Below are 19,424 nucleotides of genomic sequence, written 5' to 3'. Positions count from 1 at the left end.
CCCCAACCCTGGAAGAGGGTCAGATATCAATGCTAACTCTTGTGCTGACTCAATTAATTCAAACAATTCAGAAAGCGAACTTGCTTTAAGTATTAATTTCCTAAAAAGAACTAACATGAATTCAAATAATTCACATAATTAAAATGATTTTAATTGTTAATTTAATTAAAACATCTCCGTTTTCACAGCATCATGTACCTTGGTACTTTCTCCTTATTGCATTTCCCATCTTCCAGGGCAGGTTTCCTTCCACCCAAGGCAGCAGTGACTCTGGTGTCTCGGGTATTCCCAGGCTTCCGTCAGCCCCTGGGGGGCTTACAGTTCTGCAGCGGTCTCCATCCTCATTAATCTGCATAAGAACATCCGTCCGCAGGGATGTCCTGTGGCCCCGTGGCCACATCTGACGTGCAGCTAAACGCTGGGCGTGTCGCCTGGTGAGAGCAGATGACACAACTGTGGGCAAGGTAGCACCTCTGGGCGCCGACACTCTCGATGAGTTTTTTACAAGACCATTCTTTAATGGGTGAACCCTGACAGGAAACACTAAAGATTGTTTTTAACTATTTTTATATCGAGACAAATCTTTGTCAAACGTTCACTCAATGCTAAATGTCACTTCTCCAGCCAACCCCTTTAAGAATACCTAAAACTTAAGACTGGAATGACGCTTTCAAACACATACTCTACTCATGCATTCCCGGGAGCAGAGAGCAGCTTAATGTTTTCACGCTACAAAGGCATGAAGTTTGGCGAAGGCATTTTAATATTTTTACCTGAATATTTTAATAAAATCAACAGATCATTTTCACTCTAATACTCTACTTAGAATCTAATTTTCCATTAAATAAACAGTCAATGTTCAGTAACCCACATGCTGATAAACTTTTGAAAACTTTAGAAAGTATTAAGTATAATCAAAGATTACTTTTAATTTTCGAGCTGGTAAGAGCCTGTGTCAGGGAACAGAGTTGAGATTGAAGAGATAAAAGCACGATGATTTTCTTAAAGAAAAGTGAAATTCGTAAAAGAGACCAGGTGATTATATAAAGAAACACAGAATCCGTTTTCAGAAATGGCAAACATTGACCACAGAACACCAGTGTTGCCCGTGATGAGAGAAACAGTTAAAAGGAAGAATTCACGGTGGCCCAGCATAGATCAGGTGTGGGAGGACAGAGACGTGATGAAATGATCCTCCTTCTAACTTCCCAGAAAGGCACAAATGGCCAGCACTGTAACTGAAGACCACGCAGGCACCAGTGTGAACTCAGACTCCATGGCCAGCACCGTAACTGGAGACCACATGGGCAATGGTGTGAACTCAGACCCCACGGCCCGCACCGTAACTGGAGACCACACGGGCACCAGTGTGAACTTAGACCCGACGGCACGTGCCTGGGCTGCTCCAGCCACCACCAGAACCTGTTCTGCAGCTGAACTGGAAGCTGATTCTGGAAGGAACTGAGGAGCATGAGGACGAGATCCTTCTACCTCAACAGGGATCAATTTTTTAATGATTTCTTTCTTTTAGAAAACTGTTAATAAAATACTTTGTTCCAAAATGACCAGGATTTCAGCAGCCTCTACATTCCTTCATGTCAATCAAAGCTTAGGCACGTGGGTTACTTCACTGTTCGTGACACCCTTTTGAAATAAAACCCGGGGCCGCCTGTGTACCCAAGAGCCTGGGCACTGAACATTCAGACAAAACGTCCAGGGCGAGAATGTTCACGTCCCAGCGGTGCGGTAGAGTGGATGGGGGGAGTTCGAGCCACAGGTGGCCACGCCTCCCCTGCCTCCGGCCAGTGCCCACTGCTCACGCACTCCTTCCTCGGCCCATCCTGAGCCACGGGGCCCTCGCGTAACCAAGGCCACTGCGGTACCTCCAGGAACAAACTGGTTACAGGTGGACTGCTCTCTACGCAACGTACAAAGATTGGTTTTAAAACTGCTCGTCTCTGGAACTTATCCCAGTAACAGGCTAGATTAAGAAAACTGACTAAAAACAGTAGGAAGAAAAACTCACTCTACCCGTTGAGGCAAGAGAAATGCACACAGCCTCTGAAATAACTGCAGAGGAGTTTTCCTGGGTTAGGTACGCGGTGGGGTGACCCTACCCCATAGCGGGGCGATGGCACATGGTGGGAACCAAGGAACATCTCCGAGTAAATGTAGGAAAATGCACTCAACTCCCAAACAGAGAGAGAAACTGCTTTTTTCCTTAAAAGCTTCTCTCTTTTATTCTCAGAAAGACTCTCTTTGGTGTCTTGACTGCTGAAGGGACAAGCCTGTCATCCCCAGAAAGCAGCCCTGGACAGTCTCCAGATCCTATGGCCCTCAGGCCCACCTTGCCTACTGATGATCCCACATTACGAAACCTAATAATCAGAAAAAGCCTCCCAGTCCGCAGCTCACAAGTGACATTTTATTCAGGGAAATGCTAATAAAAACCTGGGGCTCTGTGTAAACGCTGTCCCCTAGGTACTGAGGCTCCACACAGATGGCACACAGGGAGACAGGCCTCACCCCTTCCTGGTGCCCCATGTCTCTCCTCACATTTTATTAGCTGAGTTTTGTGGCGGTTTGTTACTTTTAACCTGACTGTCCAAGGCAGCTGCACTAAACTAATTGTCCAGGGCAGATCCACTCATAATGACCATCAGCTCAGAGTTGGAAGTAGCACTGGAGAATGAGGTGGTATCAGGGCACTATGCTTCCCTGCCCTCTTTTCCAGGGATGCCAAGTAAGTTTCTGCCATGGCTGATGATGTCAGCACTACACTAACATTAGTTCAACGGCAGGCCACCAATTAATACTTAATCAACAATGCCCTTAAGAGCAAAACCCCATCTCTGCCAAAAATACAAAAAATTAGCTGGACGTGGTGGTGAGCGCCTATAATCTCAGCTACTGGGGGACTGAGGCAGGAGAATTGTTTGAACCCAGGAGGCAGAGTTTGCAGTGAGCCGAGATTGCACCATTGCACTCCAGCCTGGGCAACAAGAGTGAGACTCCATCTCAAAAAAAAAAAAAAAAAAAAAAAAAAAAAAAAAAAAAAAAAAGAAAGAAAGAAAGAAAGAAAGAAAGAAAGAAAGAAAGAAACGATTCTCATGACCCTGTCAACATCTTCAGTTTTTCCCAAGGATAGTGTAAAATTATCACACACAACGTAAACCCAATTAGATCAACGTTCTCTCCTCACCAATCCATACCTAAATCCATATTTCAAAATGGTCCCCAATTTTTCACAATTTAAGAAGACTGAGAGGAATAACCATGAACAAGCAAGGTTTACACAGACGTCAGTCTTCCCAACTGTCGCTCAGGAGCTCACCCCAAACTCCTCCTGTGGAATCAGCCCGGATAACAGTTCCTGGTGGCCGCACAAGAACAGAGGGTCCCACGAACCCACGACAGACCCCACCATTCAGCCCCAGGCAGAGGAGGGAGGTGGACGGTCACGAAAGACAGAAAAGCAGGGAACTGTGATTCTTCTGAGTTAATGCAGGTGATTGGGCCAAAAAACAAGGCACATCCACCTGTGAATGGGGTGAGCTCCCAGCTGGCTGTGCAGAGGCTGTAGATATGAAGGAACTCACTTCCCTGCACACTGAAGTGCATGAGCATCTCCACATCGACCGCACCTGGGCTCTGCTCGCCCCTCACAAACTAAGATGACAGTGGCTGCTTCTGGACAGAATGTCAAGGACAGATGGACAGACATCCTGGACAGATACTGTACAGAGACCAGGGGCTGGGAAGGGGGAAGCGGCACAGCCTTGGGGCCAGCAGGGGCGAGGCCAGGAAGCCTCGGTGAAGGCCTGCATCTCCTCATCCAACAGAAGCAGGAGGGGCCACCCAGTGAGGGCTGCAGCTGCGGTGAAGTGGCCAGTGGGACATAGCAGGAGGCCGTGGCCAGCCTTACCCCCAGCCCAGGAGGAGGGGCCCAGCTGCGGGCACTGCCCCGGGAGCCAGAATCCTGAGCCCCCAGGGAAGGTGGGAAATTGCCCCTGGGCACTGGGTGCTCAGGCTGGAGGTGGTGAGACCTCGAGGCCCTGCAGTCGGGGAGGCGAGGGCAGAGATGGCCAAACTGCAGCTCAGTGAAGGGCTTTGTCAGGAAAGGCCCTCAGAGGCTGCCTCACCAGCCAGGCGGAGGTTACTTCCAGCCCAGAGGCTCAACAGGGCCCTCGGTGGTGATGCTTAACCTTGTCCTCTGACAGAGGACCATCGAGACAGAGTCACTCAAACCTCTGCCAAGCTCTGCACCCAAATGAAGCTGTTACCACAGACGCTGAGGCAGGTAGTGCTCATCTCAACTCTGTACAAGTGGTTTATTTAGCCAGTTCTCCAAATTCTTAATGACAAACCACACTAAACGTGTGTTTTCAGTATCACCTATGCTCATAGCTATGTATAAAATAACTATCACAAGGAAAACTAGGTGGTGAACCCAGGAGGAGGAAATCCCCACGACGAGTCGAGAGAACACCAACGGACCGTTGGCTCTTCCCGGCTTAACCCAAGAGCGCTTGGCTGGGCTCACTTCCGTTCTAATTTCCAGATTTATTTTTACTTTCCCACATTTTCATTATGAAAATGTTCAAACATATTTAAAAAGTGGAAGAACAGTACAACGAGTGGTCAAGTTTTCTCCACGTGGAGCTCCAACAACTGCTAACATTTCGTTAGATTTGCTTTCTCACTCTCTCTGTAGATCAGACAGAGAGACAGATTTGTTTCTTCTCTGGAGCCACTTGAAGGTGAGAGGCTCCTGCTGCCTCACCGAGTCCTCAGGCACACGTTCCCTAGGAATAAAGGCCCCTCTGCAGCCGCAGTACCATCATCGGCAGACAAGAATGATTTCAGAGCATCGTTGTCCAGGTTATGTTCAGGTAGCACAGTCGTTCCGAAAACGTCTTTTCTATCCGGGCCACACACTGTGCTGAGTGACTCTCCTTCCCCGTCTTAGTCAGGGACAGCCTCGCACCCCTTTTATCTGTGATCTTCACTTTTCGAGAAGATCATTGCATTGTCCTGCAGAATATCCCCTACCCCAGAGGCATCTGTTTCTAGGGCCATCATGAAATTCCCTACTATGCACCTCCATTCCCTGTAAACAGGAAGTTTCAGTCTTGAGGCGCGATCACCTTCTGTCAAATGCTTCTCGGCAGCTTCCGGGTGAGGCTGCTGCTTCACGAGGGGCGCGAGCTCCTACTCCTGGTCACTGACGGCACGGCCGCGACCAGCACCACACCCCGAATCAGAAACGTTTGGAGGGGCCGCGGGCAGCCGAGACACCTGGAGGTGTGAACGGCACAGGCGTGGGGCAAGAACAAGGTCAAATCATAACGGAACGTCTGATTCCAGACACTTCCACCTGGGTAAGATGGTGACATCTCCCTAGCAAGTATCTGAAGCCAGAAAGCATGACAGAAAATTCACGACCTGCCTTCGTTCACCCAGGCTGCTCTAACAACACACCACAGGCTGGGCAGGGGCTGGCAAATGACACAAGTTCATTTCTCACAGCTCTCAGTCTCAGTCTCAGGCTGGGAAGTCCATAGTCAAGGCATGACAGGTTGGCCTGGTGAGGGCTTCCTGGTTCATAGACAGCGCTTCTCACTGGGTCCGCACACCATGGAAGGAGCGAGGGAGCTCTCTGTAGTCCCTTTTTTGAGGGCACAAATCCCATTTATGAGACCCTCACGACCTCCTCACCGCCCAAAGCTCCCCCTCCTAGCACTATCTCCTCGCGGTGAGGATTCCAACTTGTGAATCTTGGGGAGACACAAACATTACAAAAGCCCATCATTTAATTTTTTAAAGGCATTTTTGCTTCTGCAAAGTCTCAAGATAAAATCAAAAGAAAGAAGTCTGAGTCAATCCACACAGTTCTCCCAAAAAGGGAAGTGATCAATTGCCACCACTTTTAATCCGAGACCTGCTGGGTGCGCCGGTCTGCATGACTGATTCTAAAACGCCATCCTCTCCTCTGCCATTCAGAGGTCAGAGTCAGTCCAGAGCTTAACACCAAGGCAGAGCTGACTGAATGACACCAGCTAATCCAGTAAGACAAGCCAAGACTCCTGCCCAAGGCCTAATCCTTCCCCCAGGGAAACATGGAAGGGCCAGACACCTGGCAGCCCTTCCTTCCTGCTCTAAAGCCCCAGAGACACAGCGCCGGCCAGGTGTGTGCCTGGGGCAATGCACAGTAACGTCAGCTGGGCACCGAGTCTGAGAACATGCTCTCAAGTAAAAATGAAAACAAGACTGCTGAGAAAAGTTCATGCTTAATCACCTCTGGGCTAAATTCTAAATACAATGTTATTTCAGAGCTAGGTGGAAGTAATTCCTTAAAAATATATATGAACAGTGACTAGCAACCAGGGTGATAAGTACTCAATATGTGTTTGATGAATAGATGAATTTTTAAAATTTATGAAAAGAGCACGCTCTATTTAGGAGAATTCTATTTAATTGGATGTCCTAACTGTACAGTGGTTCCTTCGTGCTGACAGCATAGTTTGTTTCAGTTAACTCAAAAAATGGTAAGTCACTCTAACAGAAAACCAAAAGGCTTTACAGAGAGTCAAATTATGGTGCCAATTCAACCGTGCATGGCAATTTCACCTTAATATTTAAATTCTCGAAGCACCATACTCAGAAAACAAGACATAACATACATAAATGCATCGACTAAAGCACCATCATCTAGAATTTGACAAAGTTTGACTGTGAGTTTCAAGAAAAGGGCTGATGAGGCCAAGAAGTTCCTTCCCCTCTCCCCTTACCTCCCATTTTGGTGACCAACTTAATGCAGAGAAATTCCTGTTTCAGGTTTGCACACATTGGAACAATCCTGGTATCTATTCCCCCAAGACACCAACAGGCTGAAGTCTGCAGGGTGCACATATTGAAAAATCACAGGAGCACTAGAGTGGCGGAAAGAGGTGCCCGTGAAGACGTCATCCTTTCTAAGACAGGGTCTGATTCCGCCTCCGGGCCCTTTTGCAAAAAGCCATTGGTACAAATTCATAGCCACCAGGAGGAAACACGCAAAAGACCCCACTGCCCTCCTGGCTTCCCAGAAGGCCTCAGAAGGATGAGACATGGAGCCTGCGTGCAATCCTGGACCCTCCTCCCTGCATTCAGTTTGACATGTGTCACTTGTTTGACTGACGGAGGTCCCACAATGGGCACAAGGAGACCCGTCAGGTCAAGAGGGTGCTGCCTGGCTCATGGTCCACACATGCGGACCTGTCAGGTCAGGATGCCCGGCTCATGGCCCACACGTGGGGATGCGTCAGGTCGGGAGGGTGCTGCCCGGCTCACGGTCCACACATGGGCATGCGTCAGGTCAGGAGGGTGCTGCGCAGCTCTCAGTATCAGCCACATATGCACATTCTCCACTGAAGCCACTGCATGAAACCACTGCATGAAGCCACGCTGGAAGCACTTTCTGGCAGGTTTAGGAGGCTCGTGTCCAAGGTCATTAAACACATGGCAAGCTCGCGTTGGAGGCATTTTACTTTGCTTATGACAATGAAGCATTCTCATTGCACTGAATAGAGCACGCTTTCTTGTTCAGTGCCTCGTTGAAATAGGCATTTTGTACCTGTCTTACAGATTACATCAAGGCCCTAATACATTTAGACCCTTGTCTCAGGTACACACAAAGCAGCGGCATCTCTAGAACGTGTTTTGGACCACGGGAGGAAACCAAATCACAGCATTATCCATTGATGTTGCTTAAAGTGTATTTCCAAATGTGTCTCCCGAGCCCGGCCTGTGTTCACGGCTTCCGCTGACCACACGCCATCTGCTGGGCACTCTGTGCACTTTCTCTCACACCCGCCACGCCTGTGGTCCTGTGCCTATCCCGCCACACGTCCCCACGTGGCTAAATCTCCCACACTCAACACGCCTGTGGGCCTGTGCCTGTCCCTCCAGGCGTCCGCACCTACCACGCGGCTAACGCACACTTCCTACAGGCGGCAAGTGCCTGAACATCCCCACGGCTGGAGGGGCTTTGGGTAGGTTCTACAGAACCCACAGACAGGCATGGCCACCCCGCCCACGGCCACCAGAGGCTTTGCTTTGTCTCTAGAGGTGCCCTTCGATGAGGCGACATGGCAGATGACCCAGTGTTAGGTAATTAAGACTCAGGAAATCACGGCCGTCTTACCTTTAGAACTCACCTCTCTCCCCAGCACTATATCGCGAAGAGTGGGTCGCCAGAGTTGGGGAAGAGATGCCCAAGGCTCCCTCCTGCCCTGACAAGCTGGGACACTGCTCCCCTCTGTTGGTTTCTCACCGCACCTCAATAAACTGAGCTCACAGCAAGAGGCAGGCATGGGCTGAGTAGAAACACACAGCAGACCCCGGGTGGGCAGGACGGAGGACGAGGGTGCTCGCGGAGACGAGGGTGTGCCCCAGGAAGAAGGTGCACGCGGGGTAGAGGGTGCGCGCGGGGAAGAGGGTGCACAGGCCCCGAGAACCTGGTGGCAGCAAGGCTGGTCAAGGCTGAACTCCAACAGAGGCAGCAGCAAAGGTGTTGGGCAAGTCACAGAGAAAGCACCACCCAGAGGGGCTGCATGAACCAGCAGCGACCCCAACCCAACGTGCTCATCGGACTGGGCACACGCACACGCTGTGGACACGTGTGAATATGTTCCACTTAACGTGATGTTACATAATAATCAACAATGTTAACCCCACGACTTCATTACATGGCATCTGGCACATTGAGACTTTTTATTCTGTCTCTCTTCCTATACAAAGAAGTGGAAAATAGGTCCAAGATCATTCACAACAAATTATTGCTAATTGAAAAAAAAAAAAATTCCTACCCTCACCTTGGAGGATCTCAAGGCAACACCTCGTTCTTTGAGGTCATGGTTGGGACCCTCTCCGGACCCCTAGATGGGTCTGAAACTGCAAGGAATCCCCAAATGGGCAGTTTTGGGGCCAGCACAGATGCCAGCCACACATCCAGGCAGGTCTTGGCAGGTTGCTCCGTGACTTCGGCTGGGTCACTAACCTTTTCTTGCACTCAGAACCTGCCAGGAACGAGGGCACTGGTCCGCACGTCTCTGCTCCCAAGGATACATCCCCTATGTTCCGCTGCACTCTGGGTTCCATGCCTTAGATCCCAGGCACCTTAAAGTTGACGTTTCCCCACCAGCCCTCATGAAGTTGATACTCAGATAACGTCCTTCCTCTCCCACCTGGTCAGTACCCGGGGAGAAAGGAACCCGGGTCTCAGTTTGATTTTCTGCCAGTCCATCGAAAAAACAGCTGGCCAGCAGCACTGCCAGGTTACCCGTGACGAAAACAAAGCAAAACGAGATATACTCAAGTCAGCTGCGGCAAGTGCTACTACATCCCTGCTCCAACAAGGAAAGACAGGAGGCCAGGAGTGTGGCTCACGCCTCTTGTCCTTCCTTGTTGGGTCAGGGGTACAGAAGCATTTTGGGAGACTGAGGCAGGACAAATGCTTGAATTTGAGACCACCCTGGGCAACATAGCAAGACTCGTCTCTACAAAAAAAAAAAAAAAAAAAAAAAAAAAAAAAATTAGCCAGGTATGGTATCGTGCCTGTAGTCCCAGATACTCAGGGGGCTGAGGTGAGACGATCACCTGAGTCCAGGAGGCAGAGGTTGCAGGGAGCCAAGATTGCACCACTGCACTCCAGCCTGGGCATCAGGGTGAGACCCTGTATCAAAATAAAGAAAAAACAAAAAACAAAAAAAAGATAAGAAATACAGGAGACCACTAATAATTCCAAATAGTGCCTGCTAATTTGAAATCTTTTCCAGATATGGTGAAGGAAATCATTTTTCTTCCTACGCCCATTCTAAGGAAACGTTTCTATTTTTCTGCTATACAATTTGGTAACCTGCCATTTCAGATCCTGGCCTCTTTAAGCAGGACTTGCTGGAGTGCCAACAAAGCAGCGCTCTGAAACCTCAGCATCCTCAGCATCACCCTGGAGGGCAGGTGAAGGATGCTGGGCCTCCACCTCCAAAAGTCACACTGGGGTGGGGCAGATCTGGGGTGAGGCAGGGTTTGCATTTCTAGTCTAGGGCCACACCACCCTAAACACGCCCATCTCATCTAACGCATACCAGAGGGAGAAGCCACGTAGGGCAAGTCACAGAGCAAGCGTCCAGGCACCAGGTCACCAGTTGTCTATTTAAATGCAAACCCGTCAAACAGCTTAAGTCAAACAGGTTCACCCTCCTAACACATTGGCCAACACAGCTAGTGATAAATATCACTGCTGTTAGACCTTCTGCTCACTGATGACCAGAGCAATGGCCTGAAACAGCAAAGCTGAAGGGTGTGTGCCACGGTCAGGGCTCTGAACACCCCCATCCCAGGCCATCTCACACGGGTGCCTTCACTGGCACCGGGGTCTCACAGACCAGCTCCACGCTCACACTTACTGGGACGTAACCACCCTTTCAGCCCTTCATGCATCTGTACCCTATAGCAGTGTTCAAGGGAGGCTAATTTAAGTAAGAAATGTAATACGGACATCTGTGAACTCTTCCTCCATATCCACTGAGTGGCCGTCCAGAAACAGAAATATTAAGAAGAAAAAGAAGATTTAAGAGTCAAACACAGGGCCGGGTGCAGTGGCCCATGCCTGTAATCTCAGCACTTTGGGAGGCCAAGGCGGGTGGATCACATGGGGCCAACAGTTTAAGACCAGCTGACCAACATGGCAAAATCCTGTCTCTACTAAAAATACAAAAATCAGCCAGACATGGTGGCACATGCCTGTAATCCCAGCTACTAGGGGGGCTGAGGCAAGAGAATTTCTCGAACTGAAAGGCGGAGGTTGCAGTGAGTGGAGGTTGCAGTGAGCCTAGATCATGACACTGCACTTCAATCTGGATGACAGAGCAAGACTCCGTCTCAAAAAAACAAAAACAGGCCAGGCACGGTGGCTCACGCCTGCAATCCCAGCACTTCAGGAGGCCAAGGCGGATGGATCACAATGTCAGGAGATCGAGACCATCCTGGTTAACACTGTGAAACCTCGTCTCTACTAAAAATACAAAAAATTTAGCAGGGCGTGGTGTGGGCACCTGTAGTCCCAGCTACTCGGGAGGCTGAGGCAGGAGAATGGTGCGAACACGGGAGGTGGAGCTTTCAGTGAGCCTGGATCGCGCCACTGCACTCCAGCCTGAGTGACAGAGAGAGACTCCATCTCAAAAACAACAACAACAACAACAACAACAAAAACACAGAAACTCGTGGAACAAGCCCTTGCCCCACTCCATGTCAGCTGTGCTGTGCCACCCAGGAGCATGCCAAGCTCAAAGAGTCATCCACCTGCCTTGCGTAAACGATGTCACTACTCGAATCACAGAGACTCAGATTCCCTAGCCCTCGCCATGTGCATGTCACTCACAAGCAGGCATGAGGACCCCCGCAATTCACAGGGAATCCCTCTGGCCATCTGATGACCATCCATTCATAAATAAAAAGCATTAATTCCAGCGGGGTTGCAGAGGTGTATACATCAATACTTGTTACTGTTCACAAATGTTCCACTTACGGATGGAGTGACGTTACAGAATTGGGAAGAACTTCACAGACATACGAGGGGTGCATTTAAGGAAAAAGTGTAAGGAAAAGGTGAGAAAATGGAATATGCTAACCTCTGTCTTTTCATCACCCTCTAAATCTTATGATTCCAGTTCTGTTCATTCTGCAGTGAAAAATAACAAGTGATTCACACTCAGACACAAGGTGGCTTAGGAAACTATGGCTGTTTTACAAAGATGAAACAATTTCGAAGATCAGGATTCCATGAACGTACTTACTTAAAGAGAGAAGAGACTGGGAGTTACACATCAACTTACCAAGGCTGTCCCAAAGTCCAGGAGCCCCTTAGGAGAACAGAGAATGTGCAGTCTCCACAGACCAATGCAGGTGGCTGGGCCCAAGAGTGGGGACGGGTAGGCTGCAGGAGGCTTGCAGAGGGAGCTGTACCACCAGCCTCTCGCAGAAATTCCTAATTAAACCCTGACAGCAACTCTGTTTAGTGAATTGTCTCCTGGTAACTAAGAAGAGTGAAGCTGTTGAAAGCCTACAGCCAACCCTCTGGATAACAGTTGAGATGTATTTTAGAGAAAGAAATGATCCTGTCACAATCCCAGTCCTGCCCACAGCTGCAAGCACGTCCTGGGAGTGCGGCTTCTTGCTCTGTCAGCACCAGAGCCCACTGTAGTGCCACACGGGTTCTGCCCGACGTTCCCACTTCAGGGAGTCTGGGCAGGTGCAGCTGAAACACCCAGGGGGCAACCCCCACCCTCACTTCTCAAAAGTACATTCAGAGGCAGACAGAATGAAACACGGCCCCCAAACCTCAGATGTACGGTTCAGCAGCACGGCCCACCATAGAGCCACATGGGATTTGCCCGACGCCCCCAATTCACAGAGTCTGGGCAGGTCCAGCTGAAACAGCACCTGGGGGGCAACCTCCAACCCCACTTCTCAAAAGTACATGCAGAGGCAGACAGAATAAAACACGGCCCTCGAGCCCCAGACATAAAGTTTGGCACGGGCATCTGTGAAACAAGAACAAAAGTCGCATGGGAAACTGAGCACAAAAATGAAAAAATAACAGAATTACAGTGAAGATGGATGAGATGGGGAGGATTGCGAGGAAGTTGAGAAAGGGACTGAGGACCTGAAGGGGGACATAAGGGCTGGACATTCCCGACAAGGTAACAAACACACCTCTGGATGAGGTTGGACATCATCTTCATTATGGAAATAAAGGGGAAAAGCCTGAAAACATCAGTTTCCTACCAAGAAGCAAAAATCAAACTGGCTTCAGATTTCTCCTCTACAACACTGGGTTCCAAAAGATGAGGATGTGGCATCCGTGGGGTCTTGAGGGAGAGCTGGCACAAACGTCCCAGAGCTGCCGTCTCCAGAAGCAGCTGAAACAGCCTCAGATCCAGCAAACTCTTGTCTTGAAAAATCTATCAGAGTACACCCCCTTATCAAAGGGACGCGTGGCTGCAGGGGTTGTGGTGTAAGGCAATTTAGAAATCTTACTCCGTGCAGACCCTAAACTTGGGAGGCTGCTGGTCACACCCTGGGAGGACCTCAGCCAGCGGGAAGCCCTGTGCCTCCTCTCTGCTCCATCTCTAATGCCAAGAAACATTTTATGCATAATATTACGTTATTTCCAATTTGTTAAATTGTATCTATTAAGTCCATAAAGAGACCAAGAAAATGTATAAAAACATTGATGACTTCACGGTGGTATTATAATTAATTTTTAAACAAAACATGTTGTCTAAATTTTCCAGACTGAAAAAATACTCTTTTTAGCAAGAAAGGTGCTTTTAAAGTCACCATAAACAATTATATATCCATCCTACGAACGTGGCCTTAAAATAAAAAGTGAAGAGCAAAAACAGCAGAAGGAAGTGCATGAATATGTTGATAACGTTTATCTCTGAATGGGGGCTCTGTTTTGCCTTCCATTTCCCTATGCTTGAAGTGTCACCTCTGTAATGTAATAATAGAGCAAACACCATAGTTGAGGAAACACTGCTGCCCACTAGGACATAAACCAAGTCTCCTCCAAAATGCTGCGACCCCAACCTCTGATTTTATCTTTTAAATCAGCTAGGTTTTCTCCCCAAAAAAGAAGCATATTGTATCATTACTCTTTAAAGTTAGGTGACTTAACAGGCATACAGACTTAAATACCTTCTGGAAAGGTGATGTGTCAAGTTTAACTAAGATTTCTTTTGTTCTGAAAAGTGCAGGGGCACGTTCCCAGGTGAGGGGACTCCAGGAAACACTGGCTGTGTCCGATGGGCCCTCACCTGGAGAAACAAGCGCTCGACGCCTCCACCCTCCACCCGGACTCAGCAGGAAAGGGATGCAGAGCTGAAGACAGACTCATCTATAAAAACCCCAACGGCTGTTTCCAGGAGCTACTCACTGTCCCGTGCCGCTGCACCCTGCCCCCCTGTGCAGGTACCGGAGCTGCTGTCCAGGCTTCCCCAGGCTCTCCACGCCTCCTTCCACCCCACGCCAACCTGCACCACCCAACTCCCCACCGTCTCTTACTGACCACCGGCCTCAACTCCCGCATAGCCTGGAAACTGCAAAGCTGCCTGGCAGCAAGAGGGGACGGGCAGCGAACGCACCAGCCAGGTGGCACCTGCTTCCACCAGACTGCAGGGTCACAGCCCCTGCCTCATGGAGCCGTTGTTATGCACAACTACACTGGGAAATCAATGCAGCTTTAGCTTTACTTTGGTGCTAAATTAACTTTATAACACTTGGTTATAACATACATTAATTTTTACAGCAATTACTAAAATAACAACTCATAATGCATTCATTTACCATATTCAGAAAAGCAACTGAAAAACCAAACACACAGCAGAATTTTATAGGACTGTAGTAGTTTTTGTTAGGTTGTCAAATTATTTTAAGCTCAAAATTAAAGTAATTAAATCTGTGACTCTCAACTGGAGGAGGTGGGCACACACAGAGAGGGGAAGTTAAAATCCTTTTTTTCTTCCAAACCTCACACAGACCCACTCGGCTGGTCATTCCCATTGCTGGAATTATGTCCTGTTCCTTAGGTTAAAAACAACTGCCTTCATGCCTATTAAAAATAATGTTTCTTCCTTTCCTGAGTGATTGTGAAATGAGCCATGGTGGCAAGGTAGGCACGAACCGAGGGAAACTGAGTCCATGCCCACATTTGATGGTGGGCAAGAACAGAAGGAAATTGGGTCCATACCCACATTTGATGGTGGGTGAGAACAGAAGGTAACTAGGTCCACATCTATATTTGATGGTGGGCAAGAACAGAGGGAAACTGAATCCGTGTCCACATTTGATGGTGGGCAAGAACAGAGGGAAAGTGTGTCCAAGTCCACATTTGATGGTTAGCAAGAACAGGGGGAAGCTGGGTCCACGTCCACATTTGATGGTGGGAAAGAACGGGGGAAACTGGGTCCACGTCCACGTTTGATGATGGGCGAGAACACGGGGAAACTGGGTCAAAGTCCACATTTGATGATGGGCGAGACCAGGGGGAAACTGAGTCCACGTCCACATTTGATGGTGGGAGAGAACAGGGGAAAACTCGGTCCACGTCCACATTTGATGGTGGCTTTTAATGCACTGCAGCCTGTGTCCCCTTGACCTTCACGAATTTTCAGGTAGTAAGAAAGCAATTTTTCTTACTGGAAAGGAGAAAACTAAGTGGCTGCAAAGTAATATAATTTCCTTAAAGCAAAACAACAGAGAACCAACTTTGACTTTTTCCACATTACCCAGTAATTCTAAGACTAAGGGTTTTGTCATGTTACAGCAAATGCCGTTCATTAGGGGGAAATTGGAAGTCAGAACAGTGTGTGCTATTCAAATTCTCAATGAATAATTAACTCAAATGGGTTCAGAGTGCTACAAAATAAAATTAATTTGTTTTTAGTTTAACCCCAAATCCCCAATCCCTTGCCAAATGATCCGCTATGTATCCTACATAAAGGACAGGGTCTTTCTGGCAGAAAACCATTAAAAGTTTTTATTTGCAGTAAGAGAAGCATGCCTTCTTATCAAACAGGTGCATGGCCCCCTTGCGGGGGGGTCACCCATCACCTGCATCCCCGTGTGTCACGGTGTTGCCGCACACCATTAACGCATCAAAATGGAAAAGGAAATGTAAGCAGTGTTTGCTGTCCAAAGTTCACGTCAACAACTCGTTATTATGAAGGCACTTCTGAGCCTTTCCTCCTGCATCTGGGAGCTGCCAGCAACCCAGTTCCAGGAGAGAAAATAGCTCGACACCTCCTGCAGCCCATGGAGTCCTCTTGTTGGGACAAGGTCCCCCCAGGAGAGAGGAGCCCCCAGCAGGGTCAACACTGGAAGTCCTGGGGGTGGGTGGTGCTGGGGAGGCCATGCGGGGAGGGCTGTTCCCTGTTCCCTTCCCCTCAGGAGACAGCTGGCCCAAGGTGACACAGGACCGGATGGGATTTCAGGGTCAGGGACCACGGAGCCCGGGGCTGTGGACCACACCAGCCCAAAGCCACTGCATGCCCCAGACCGGGGCTGTGGACCACACCAGCCCACGGCCACTGTATGCCCCAGACCAACACGAGAAGAGTGCAGACCAACAACATCTTCGTCTACGGTAGGTGTCACGGTTATCGTTCCTAAGAGAGTCCACGGCCACTTCTACCAGGTGCCCTCCACTCTTCCCCTGCCCCAGCTGGTCCCCCTGTGACAGCCGTGTCTTTGAGAACGGGGTGTGGAGCCAGGGGGAAAACACAAAATAAACCACCTGCTACTAGAAACAGCCTCGCTGTCCTCAGGGAGCCGGTCCCGGGGCCAGCCTCGCTGTCCTCAAGGAGTCAATCCCGGGGCCAGCCTCGCTGGACTCAGGGAGTCGGTTCCAGGACCCCATGGACACCAAATCCAGGCACATTCAAGCCCCACAGGTGGACCTGCCGAACCTGCGTGTACAAAGAGTCGGCCCTCCGACACGCGTTTCACATGGCAGGAACACTGTATTTTCTGCGTGTACAAAGAATCAGCCCTCCGACATGCGTTTCACGTGGCAGAACACTGTATTTTCTCCCTGAGTTTGGTTGAAAAAATCCACCTATAAGTTGACCCGCAAAGCTCAAGCTTGTGTTGGACAAGAGTCAACTGTACGCAATTGACACTGATTCCTACCAACAATATCCAAATCTTACCATGACCAGCACGATAAAGAGAATGAGCAAAATTTAAAAACTAAAGCAGAGTTTTTTCCTGCTAGTTGGGGCACTGCGTATCCCCTGTGGGAAAGACAACACTGGCTGCTGACCAAACTCCATCGGCCTCTTCCTCCGTCCTGAGGGCATCTTCCTCCATCCTGACAGCAGCCTGGGCTTACCTCAGTCCCAGGGCGGGGGAGGAGGACGCACTGTGCACCCTCCCAGCTCTCCTCCGCCCCTTCCCTCAGGCTGGCCCAAAAGCAGCCTGGACAGTCAGGTGCTGGGGACACCGAGCTGCCCCTCCTCGGCCCACAACCTCAGGCCACCTGTCTCATTTGTGACTGAGAAACAGAGCTGCAGCTGCAGGCGGGAGGCGGGACACGCTGGGATCTACCCATGGCAAGGCCGAGCTGCTCTGATCACTCAAGCTTCACTTTCATCACTTGCTCTACCAAATAAACTAGAATAAAATATGCCACTTCCTCCTTTGCACACACTCCCAAGCCTCCCATCCCACTTCCCGGCGCTGACCCCATAAGAACACTTTCTGTGCCTTTCCAGGTATTTTCTATCCTCCTCAAGCACAGAACCACATTCAGAGTGAATTTTTTTTTTTTTTTTTTTTTTAAAGAAATGGCACCAGGGCAGATGATATTTTTTTGTACCATTTCTTTGGTTTCTTGGGCATTTTCCACACCAGGACAGATGGGCTCTGCTCTCCTTCCTCCCCACCGAAGGCTGCCTCACAGCAGCCACACACAGAGCCGTAAGCCCTCGCAAGACTGTGGGTGTCTCGGGGTGCCCCACGTCCCCAAAGACCAAGGGGTCACAGATCCACACTGTCCAACAACACTTCAGACATGGCCTCGAGCCTGGGAACCCTGCTGGCCAGCCCAGGCCAGCAACAGAATAGAGGTGTGAGAGGTAACATTTGCACTTCTTAAAAAAAAAAAAAAAAGGCAGATATTCAGTGCCACATTTAAAATGATCATGGCGGCCAGGCACAGTGGCTCATGTGTGTAATGTCAGCACTTTGGGAGGCCAAGGTTGGCAGATCCCTTGAGGTCAGGAGTTCAAGACCAGCCTGGCCAACACGGTGAGACCCCTGTCTCTACTAAAAATACAAAAATTAGCTGGGCATGGTGGCAGGCACATGTAATCCCAGCTACTTGGGAGGCTGAGACACAAGATTCTCTTGAACCCTGGAAGCAGAGGTTACAGTGAGCTGAGATTATGCCACTGCAATCCAGCCTGGGTGACAGAGCAAGACTCTGTCTCAAAAATAAAAATAATAAATAATAACAAAAGAAAAAATATATATGCATTCCTAGTCCCTTGGAGCTGCAGCAACAAAGCTGGTGATATATTTTGGGTGTTTCTAATCAATGTTTTCCATGAGCTACACTGCAAGTCTCAACCTTGACCCTGCTACAGTAATCATCTATTACAAATTAAAACAAGAGCCATAACTCTGTCTCCTACTAAAATATTCTAACTGAGACATGTTAACAGAATACATTTCTTTGGGTGAGAAAGTATCCACCAGGGTGGGGAACAGACGGCCCACCGATTGTGCTGTGGCCCTAACCACCAAAGACTCATGAATCATCCACAGCAAGGCTGGTGACTCAAAAAGAACACTAAATTGCTCTTTGACATCAATTCTTAAACCTTGAGAAACCAAAGTTCTCTTTGTAACAGACTTGAAAAAGGATGAAGTCAGAAGTAGCTCAGCAGAGATGCACCAACTCTTACCTGGGAGAGACACTCCTTGCTAATCACGTCTGGATTAACGGATGTGCTAAAAGCATCTCTTCCAACAGAGACACAGACTGCAAACAGGAATGCCATGAACACCTTCCCCAGATAACCCAGTCCTCACCCATCCACCCCTCAGGAGGTCCCCAGACAAGTCCAATAAGGAAATCACCCCACAGCAGATTCAGGTGCAGACAGTGAGGGTAGTGGCGTCAGGGAATTCCGCCGTAAACCTTGGCAGCACGCAGGGAGGTGTACCCAGCTGGACAGGTGAAGTCAGAAGTGCAGGATGATCTGGCCATTCCAAATAAGCAGGGCATAACAATTTTGTTAAAATGAAACCCAGCCTTTGAAAAGGCCTGGACTTCCCACAATGTGTGGTATTTATAGTGTGGACGGCACTGTAGAGAAGTTATCAGAGGGTTCACGACGGCAAGATCCACGGAGGCTCTGCCATGTGCCAGGCATGAGACAACAATTCACACAAAACACCTCATTTCACCCTACACAGAGTCCACAGACTGCTCCACAGTCTCCCAGGTAAGAGTTGGTGCATCTCTGCTGAGCTACTTCTGACTTCATCCTTTCTCAACTGCTTCATGTTTCACCCTACACAGAGTCCACAGACTGCTCCACATTTCACCCTACACAGAGTCCACAGACTGCCCCACATTTCACCCTACACAGAGTACAGAGACTGCATCACAGAACACTACCAAAGGGGACCATCAAATGATCCCCAAGAAGTAATGAGCGCCTTAAAAGTAAGAAAGCCAACCTCCTCCCCCTCTATTAACTTCCTCTCCTCATTTCCGCAGAACCAAAGAAATATGAAGGGCCAGTGACGCCCCACTGAAGAATGCTCTCCTGGTGGTTACACTCTGTACATAGGGAGCACAACCCTGCTCC

General features: G+C 49.1%; 1 protein-coding gene and 1 long non-coding RNA gene across 2 annotated transcripts in view; one reads left to right on the top strand and one right to left on the bottom strand.

Annotated features, from left to right (window-relative positions):
• Positions 1-19,424, bottom strand: part of LOC141410199 (uncharacterized) — a gene marked incomplete at its 5' end in the record, with an annotated part of 195,210 nt that overhangs the window by 150,518 nt on the left and 25,268 nt on the right. The gene's annotated exons all lie outside the window — the stretch shown is intronic.
• Positions 15,795-17,611, top strand: LOC107130742 (uncharacterized). The gene is made up of 3 exons (XR_010586134.2): positions 15,795-15,913; positions 16,038-16,189; positions 16,820-17,611. It is a non-coding gene; the product is annotated as an uncharacterized lncRNA (long non-coding RNA).

This window comes from Macaca fascicularis, chromosome 4 (genome assembly GCF_037993035.2).
Source record: "Macaca fascicularis isolate 582-1 chromosome 4, T2T-MFA8v1.1".
Lineage (NCBI taxonomy): Eukaryota > Metazoa > Chordata > Mammalia > Primates > Cercopithecidae > Macaca > Macaca fascicularis.
This window is presented reverse-complemented; position numbering and strand designations above follow the sequence as displayed.